General features: G+C 36.5%; 1 protein-coding gene across 3 annotated transcripts in view; it reads left to right on the top strand.

Moving 5' to 3' along the window:
- Positions 1-7,912, top strand: part of LOC116426010 (pancreatic triacylglycerol lipase) — a 44,560-nt gene that overhangs the window by 6,117 nt on the left and 30,531 nt on the right. The window contains exon 2 of one of the 3 annotated variants that reach the window (XM_031974431.2): positions 2,173-2,334. The exons of the other annotated variants lie outside the window; for them this stretch is intronic. The gene's annotated coding sequence lies outside the window, so the exon portion shown is untranslated. The remainder of the gene's footprint in view (positions 1-2,172; positions 2,335-7,912) is intronic. 3 annotated transcript variants of the gene reach the window in all.

The following is a 7,912-nucleotide window of genomic DNA, read 5'->3' as shown; positions in this document are numbered from 1 at the left end:
TGTACACTGTTATTTTAATTTACCAAAAATCTCGAGTAGATCGATAGTAAATCCCAGCTGCAATTAGTTTCGATACTCTCTCAGCTCAGCACACCACGTTCCTTAATTAAACACTTCCTTATTTATCAAATGATTTGCGATGCAACGCTATCTCTGCGTGCAGTCTGAAATATTTAATTATTCATTATTCAGTCTTGCCACGATACATTCAATCATTAGAGATGGAGATCGTTAATAGAAATTATTACTAGACATTTTTATATAAGTTATTATTTCCTGCATTAATAATTCCATTATCTTCCTCGAAGATCATTGTGAACTTAATGAATGAAATTTCACAGTCTACTTAGTTGACTTCGTCTTATCCATTGAGGAGTATTTAAATCAAATTTAAGAATTATTAACTCTTTGCACTCGAGAGGTCACTGTCAGTCACCACTAGATTCGATGTAATAAAACCATAAAATTAGATATTTAACACTAAAACTACCAGACAGGGTTAAAATGACACATTACTGATTTCTTCCTTTTGCAATTATTAAACAGACAACAGCTGTTTCTCTGAGAAATTATTACAGACATTGATTTAGCAATACGCAAACTGAATTGTAAATTAATTAAAGTCGCAATAGATGCACTCTTCGAACTCCTATAGACAAGTCAATTTAACTGCTCGGTAGTTATAGAGTTAACATCGATGTTTGCATAATGCATCAATATGTGAAAAATTGCGTTAAAACAGCCTTGTTCCTCGTTTCACTTGTGATTTCTCTTTGAGTTAATTTCATAGAATGTCGTCTTTGTCTCGTCAGACAATGTTGAATATTCCTATAATATAACTGCAAAGACACAAACATTCCCACTAACTACAGCATTCCTGTTTCTTCCGTCAAATGAACAACATTAAAGCAATTCCAAAAAATATATTTGCGATGAAGTTCATCAGACAACATTCTGAACAACCCCTAACACCAATCTAATTCCAAGAAAATCAACTGTAACAACAAATCACTTTCGAGTGCAACAATGTTGAAGACATTAAAATTGACGAATAAATTGAAATTAAATGTTGAAAACCTTGAAATTAATGGATAAATTGAAATTAAATGTATATATTGAAATTGAATTTGAAATTGAAATAAAATATTGAATAAGGCATTGAAATAAAATATTGAAGGAAACATTGAAATAGAAATAAATGATAGTCACAATTAATATTATAAATACACAGTCATTTTTATTTTGCTAATACTGCAAATTGAATGACAGTCTTCTAATATCAACCTTATGTTCATTAATGTTGCATTGTTGTTTGAATGAATACCGTACACTGTTATTTTCATTTAGGTTGTATTTCCTTAAATGACAATTGACATTAAGAAGATACAGTATTTTCTCTATATAATCAATGACAGTTAACCCTTTGCATTTTTTCCTCGATAACTTAATATTATTACGATATTTTATTTGAAATGCATTTGTAAAAACAGTTAGTTTGTAGAAAGCAGTGTAAACGATTCTTGTTACTAATAATATTGAAAATAACATAATAATATAATCTATTTTAAAAGTACCTTGACAAAGAATCACACCTGTGAATAAAATTGTGTCGAGTCACGCACAACAAAGGAGCGCAAAGGGTTAAAGGACATTGAGTCTAGCCAGTGTCTAGACAGCTACCATTCAGGAATGCCAGCAATTCTAATAGTAGTACAGTTAACTCGGGTAGGGATAGGTCCAGGGCAAGGTTTGACATTGAAATGTCAATGGTACAGAAGCAAGCCTTTCAGTCATTGATATTGGTAGTGTTCACAGCACTACACACGAATTATTTCACTTAAAAATAAACAATAAGAAAAATAACATTGCAACTATTTAATTTATTCGAATGATTTAATCAACAAGCGAATCCACTAGAAATTTTCGAAAAGAGAAATTTCATTTCCAGTCAAATCATATTCCTAATATTTGAATATTCATCAACATCCTCGAACTCGTTGAATAAATTAATGAAATAGCCAATAATGTTACAGTGTGAAAACTTGATATCTAGACGCACAAAGTTTTTAGTAGTCTGACGTTCATTGATATTCTCGTACTAAATTATCTATTTATTTACCACTCGGCTGTTACTATCACTGATTCGAAATACTGGTTCACGATCAACATTAGCAATTGCCGTTGAAACGAAAAAATCCGGGGAAATTTCCTTGGTTATGCAATGCGTCTAGCACTGCCAGTGTCAGGGACAGTCTTCAGAGTGATTGCTGCAGACGGTGATTGTGGCAGTCAGTTTCAGCACTCGATATTAGAGGAATAAAATTAATTGGAAAGGTAAACAGATTTATTTCACCGATTCTAAAGGATTATTGCGTTGTTGAGGGAATATTTATGTTTTCTGGAGCAAGTGAAAATAGAGAATTCATTTTTCTCTTTAAAATCAGATTTTTACAATGATAATAGTGACCAGTGGAAATAATATAATAGGTTAAGTCAATAAAAAGGTTTGGAAAACAATTCTTGTTATTTGTTATGAAAATATATCGAAACTTTTGCATCAATTTAATAAATATCATTGATTAGAGTGCTCTTTCTTTGAAAACAATTCATTTTAACTATACGCTTTCATCGACCCATCGATTTTTCATCTAAATCTCGCACTGTCATCTAGAATATTTCCTGTTGCCTAGATTTTCGGAACAAAAGGTATTGTTCCGATCTTCCGGCCAGAACGGACAATAAATCTAGCGATGGGATCAGCGATGACGACTGTTGTCTGCTCACTATAAATTATTGTTTCGCAAATACCGTGAATATTTGTCGGGAAGAAGCGTAAATTGCTCGCGGAGAATTGAGCAACGTACGCGGAATCGCAGGACATAATGTTTCCGTATGATTCCGATTTCACGGATAACCTCGATGATTTTTTCAGCGAAACGAATCGACGTTGCGTCGATAAAAAAAGTGATGACTCCGACGAAGTGGAGGATTCAGCAATATTATGATCGAATAGGGTTGCATTCTCTTGGATAATAAATTTCTTAACACCAGAAATAAGATAATAGTATTGGTACTGGTTAATATTATTGTTAATATTAAATATTAAATAACAATATTAAAATTGTTAAGTTTTTAATTTAGTGCCTTAGGTTTTGAAGTTATTTATTTAGTGCTTTCAATTTGAAAATGATTAATTAGGTGGTTTAAATTTCAAAATTATAAGTTCATTGCTTTCAATTTCAAAATTATTAATTCAGTGGTTTCAATTTAAAAATTGTGAATTTAGTCTTTTACATATCAAAGCTGTAAATTTGATGCTTTCAATGTAAAAGTTTTTAATTTAGTCCTTTCAAATATCAAAATTGTAAATTTTGTCCTTTGAATTTCGATGATTTTTATGTTGTGAATACTGAAATAGATGTGTTGGATCACAATCGAAATTTCCATTTGCCGCACGACGCAATTCGAATTCGAAACACGCGGCAATGCGAGGCAAATGGTCGAGCGTTCCATAAATGGCGGCGCGACACGCTGTCGACGAATTTTTCGGCGTATTGGCTAACAGGAAGAGGAAACTCACTTTCGAAGCACGGTTTCGAATGCTGGTGTCGATCTTTTGTGATTCGAATCAATTGATGAGATTGTTTTGCATGATCAACTGAAATACTCCATTGATTTCCTTCGTTGAAATCGATAGAAATTACTTGTAAACAGTATCTTAATTGTCACTAAATAACAAAGTAGAAAACAATCTTCTATTTAATAATAGTATTACAATTTCGTTTATAAATCCCCAATACAATTTTCTTTATTATTTAGAATATTTGTACTTTGTAAATAATTTCCATTTTCTTTATTTCAATGTTTCAATTCAATGTTTCAATTTAATGTTACTTCTCAATTCTTCAATTCAATTCTTTAATTCAATTATTCAACTCAATTTCTTAACTCAATTCCTCAACTCAATTCTTAAACTTAATTCTCAAACTCAACTCATTAATTCAATTTCACACTACAATTTGCAAATACAATTTCCCCGATCCACGCTTCAACTGCAGCTGCATAAAACCCGCGGTCTGATAAACCGCCTCTTCGTTCCCTTATAAATCCTCGAGCAAAAATCGCCGGTTTATTAATCAAAGTTAACCAGACTCGTCCGGGATCTCCGCTTTACAATGCAGATTTTCGTGGTGCGCTCGCGCCGCTCCGCGAGGAAAAAGCGTCGGCTCTACGGGCGCAGTTAGGAGGCAAGTGCACGGACTTTCTCCGGAGACAAGCCTCTGTCTACTACCAACGTAGGCGTACTACGCGGGGAACGGAGCGGTCCCAGGGCTCATCGTGTCGCCACCGTAAATCATTGCAATCGGTCGATCAAGAACGCCTCACGGTGTTTCGCAAGTTCGAGGTCGTTCATGGTCCCACGACCGTGTTAATGGCGCCCCGTTTCCTCCGCTCTTCCGCCATGACAGTCCAATAACTCGTCAGTTACCGATAGAAAGTGAGCACAAACGACGTCTTGATAAAAATCCTTATGTCATCGAATTTTCAAACGTTCCCCGCCATTAGAAACTTTTAAGTGGCGTGGCGTGTATTTTATTCCTCGCGAGCCGAATTCGCGGAATTTCTCGCGAGAAACGTTGAAAGTGGGCATAACAAAGTTCAGAGTAGTGTATTAAGGATTATCTGAGTTTGTTAAAGTGTAGACGTAGTGTTCTTTGCATTGGATAATACAAATTTTATGTGGTTATTCGTATTTCGTGCATTGTTTCCATGGAATATCTCGTTTCATGAAGTTTTGGTTTCATCTGTTTGAAACAATAGGGATCGTTTGTTTATTACCAGATCCAAGGGATGGATTTTAAATTTGTTAAAGCGTAAATGTGGTATCTTTAACTATCATTTGTCTATCATTAGACACAAATGTTGAATTTTTGTTGCTTTACGATCGAGTCTTATTATTATCTCGTTGAGCGTATGCAGAAGGACATGGAAGCTTGGGTTTGCACATCGCGAAAGACATTCGATACAATTTCCTCGCTGAAAGGGAACACTAGCCGATTAAGCGAAGTTTAAATACTTTCCGCGCGCGGGTATCGCAAACCAGTTCTCGATCCGAGTTCCTTTCATTCGATTATCGGGCTCGGTTATGCCCGCGATCGTTTTTTCGCGGACAGCAGAAGAAAAGAACGGGCGGAATTCATTAACAGTTCACTCGGTGTTTTCTGATTATCCCCGATAACGTTGGATGATCAACGTCCTGCCGGGAGATTAGAATGGAATGCGGTTCTCCGCAGGCCGCTCGGAACTTTCGAGACCATCCTTCGTTTCCCGCGCTTCCTTTCGAATCTTCCGAGGAAAGGAAGTCGACGGGGAGAAAATACGGTTCCGTTTGTCGCGAGAGGATCCTGGAGTTTCTCGACGCATCGCGGTTCTGTGGAAATGTTGTAGATGCATAGATATTCGCAGTTTGAAGATAAGTGACGGTTAATAATCATCGAGAATTGAAACTAGAAAATTAATTAATCGAAAATTGATTATTCGAAAGTCAAAAATGGGTTAATCGTGACTCGAAAATTGATTATTTGAAACTTGGAGATTCGTTGATCGTAACTCGAGAATTGATTAATTGAAAATCGATTAAACGAAACTTGAAACTTGATCAATTGAAAGTCAAAAATGGGTTAATCGATAATCAAAAGTTGAAAGTCGATTAATGGATAAACAAGAGTCGAAAATGGAAAATTGATAGTTCAATTTTAACATTTTTGATATTTACAAAATAAAATATTTATGATCTGAACATTTAAGAAGTAAAACCCTAACGATCTTAATATTTAACAAACACATCACTCACACAATAAAACAACAGCTCAACAACATCCTTGAAGAAAACTGGAAAACAAGCACGCAATTTCTTGAAAAATGCTTCGTTAAATTTCGACGATCACTGAAGATAAATTTAGTCGAAAGTTAAATTTAAATTACTGCACTTTAGATTGAATTTACATAGTTCTCTATACAAGAGGTGTTTCTTTTTCGAAGAAACCGTAGAACACCGTCTCATTGTTCTCACGCGGCAATCGTCCGTAATTAAAGATTCATGATTATGATTTACAATGTGCACCGTTGCAAGACGCGAACTTTCCTCCGCAGATGTTTCCGAAGATATTCGCACCAGGAACAATCCGCGGATACTCCCCTCTTCCGCGCGAGCGTGAGGTGCTAAATCGAAGCCGGCAATTTTCTACACCCGGCCGACGATTTCTAACGATCGTGACAAATGGTCCCGAACCGCGTCTTCAATTTTATTCCAATCATCCTGGCACGTACCGCCGTTTCCCGCACGATCATCCGATCCGTGAAATAGTGATGGGTAACCGAGCGGCACGAGCGCGTCCGAATTTACGCTGGACGATAAATATTTGAACGTACTTTGCTGTTCGATTACACTGTTTATAGTCTCTGCAGAATAAACAGATAGAGAATGAGGGTAGATGATAGATTGCTAATTGTTTGACATTTTTGTTTGAATTGTCGGTGTTTCCTTTAGTGAAATTCTATGGGATCTTGCGTAGAGTATATAGGGGCAATCGTGGTCTAGATTGCGGATCAAATTGGGTAAACACTGGAATATTGAATAATTTATAATTGAGAATACAGTATAATTTAACGCAGAGTTTGGTGTTTATTTAGTGTAAGGTAGTTTAGAATCTAGTGCAAAAATGAGTACAAAAGTTAGTTTAAAAGTTAATCCAAAAGTTAGTGTAAAAGTGAATCTAAAAGTTAGTCCACTAGTTAGACTAAACGTTAATATAATAATTAGTCTAAAAATTAATGTAGTATTAGTCCAAAAGTCAGTTTTACAATTAGTCTAAAAGCTAGGCCAATAATTAGCTCAATAATTAGTGAAATAATTACTTCAAAAATTAGTCTAACAATCTAACAATCTAGTTCAAAATCTAGTTCAAACCTAGTCCCAAAAATCAATTAAAATTCATTTCAAACTCTTCCAAACTCAGCAAAACTTCAAACTCTTCCTAACCTAGCACCACTTCAAACTCTTCCAAACTCAGCAAAACTTCAAACTCTTCCAAACTCAGCAAAACTTCAAACTCTTCCAAACCTGGTACAACTTGAAACTCTTCCAAACTCAGCAAAACTTCAAACTCTTCCAAACCCCGCACAACTTCAAACCTTTTCAAATCTAGTAAAACTTCAAACTCTTCCAAAATCAGCAAAACTTCAAACTCTTCCAAACCCCGCACAACTTCAAACTCTTCCAAACCTGTTACAACTTGAAACTACCAAAGGAACAGCCTCAAACTTCACCAAACCAAAAGCCTGACAATCACTGGTACCCTCAAATTCTCTCGAAACTCCACCTAACTTCATCTCAAACACCAACTGTCCAGATTCAGACTCGAACCGTCGAAAGACCCATCGCTAGCGAACGCGAAGACCTTCGCGTGCGAACCATCTCAGACGCAGGAAGTTCGTCGCTCGGTCCGTGTCCACAGCGCTCCGCTGGCAGCGGAGTTATCACGCGAGAACGAGTCCCGGCTGCGAAAGGATTATTCGATCCCGACGGAATACCGCGAATCGCGGCGGGGGATCATTGGAGCAAGACGGAATCCCGTTCCCGACCCGTCATGCGTCGACGGACCCTTGCGAAACGAATTCGACTCGTCTGCGTCGAGTCTATCCGCTGCGAAAATTATTCACGGTACGATTCCCGGTTCCACGCGTGCAGCTGCAGGGTACAAGGTGATTTGATACGTGACTTAACGAAACCACAGCTGGAACACACGATTATCCTTTGCTGTTTCTTACGCGGTACGCTGAGCAGTATCCAATTAACACAATTTTACTCATTATTTTGATCGTGTTTTGACTGGTTTGGAGATCACTGGTG

The sequence above is a fragment of the Nomia melanderi genome, chromosome 2 (assembly GCF_051020985.1).
Source record: "Nomia melanderi isolate GNS246 chromosome 2, iyNomMela1, whole genome shotgun sequence".
In the NCBI taxonomy this organism is placed as follows: Eukaryota; Metazoa; Arthropoda; class Insecta; order Hymenoptera; family Halictidae; genus Nomia; species Nomia melanderi.
Note: the sequence above shows the minus strand (reverse complement) of the source record. Positions and strands in the feature narration are given on the sequence as shown.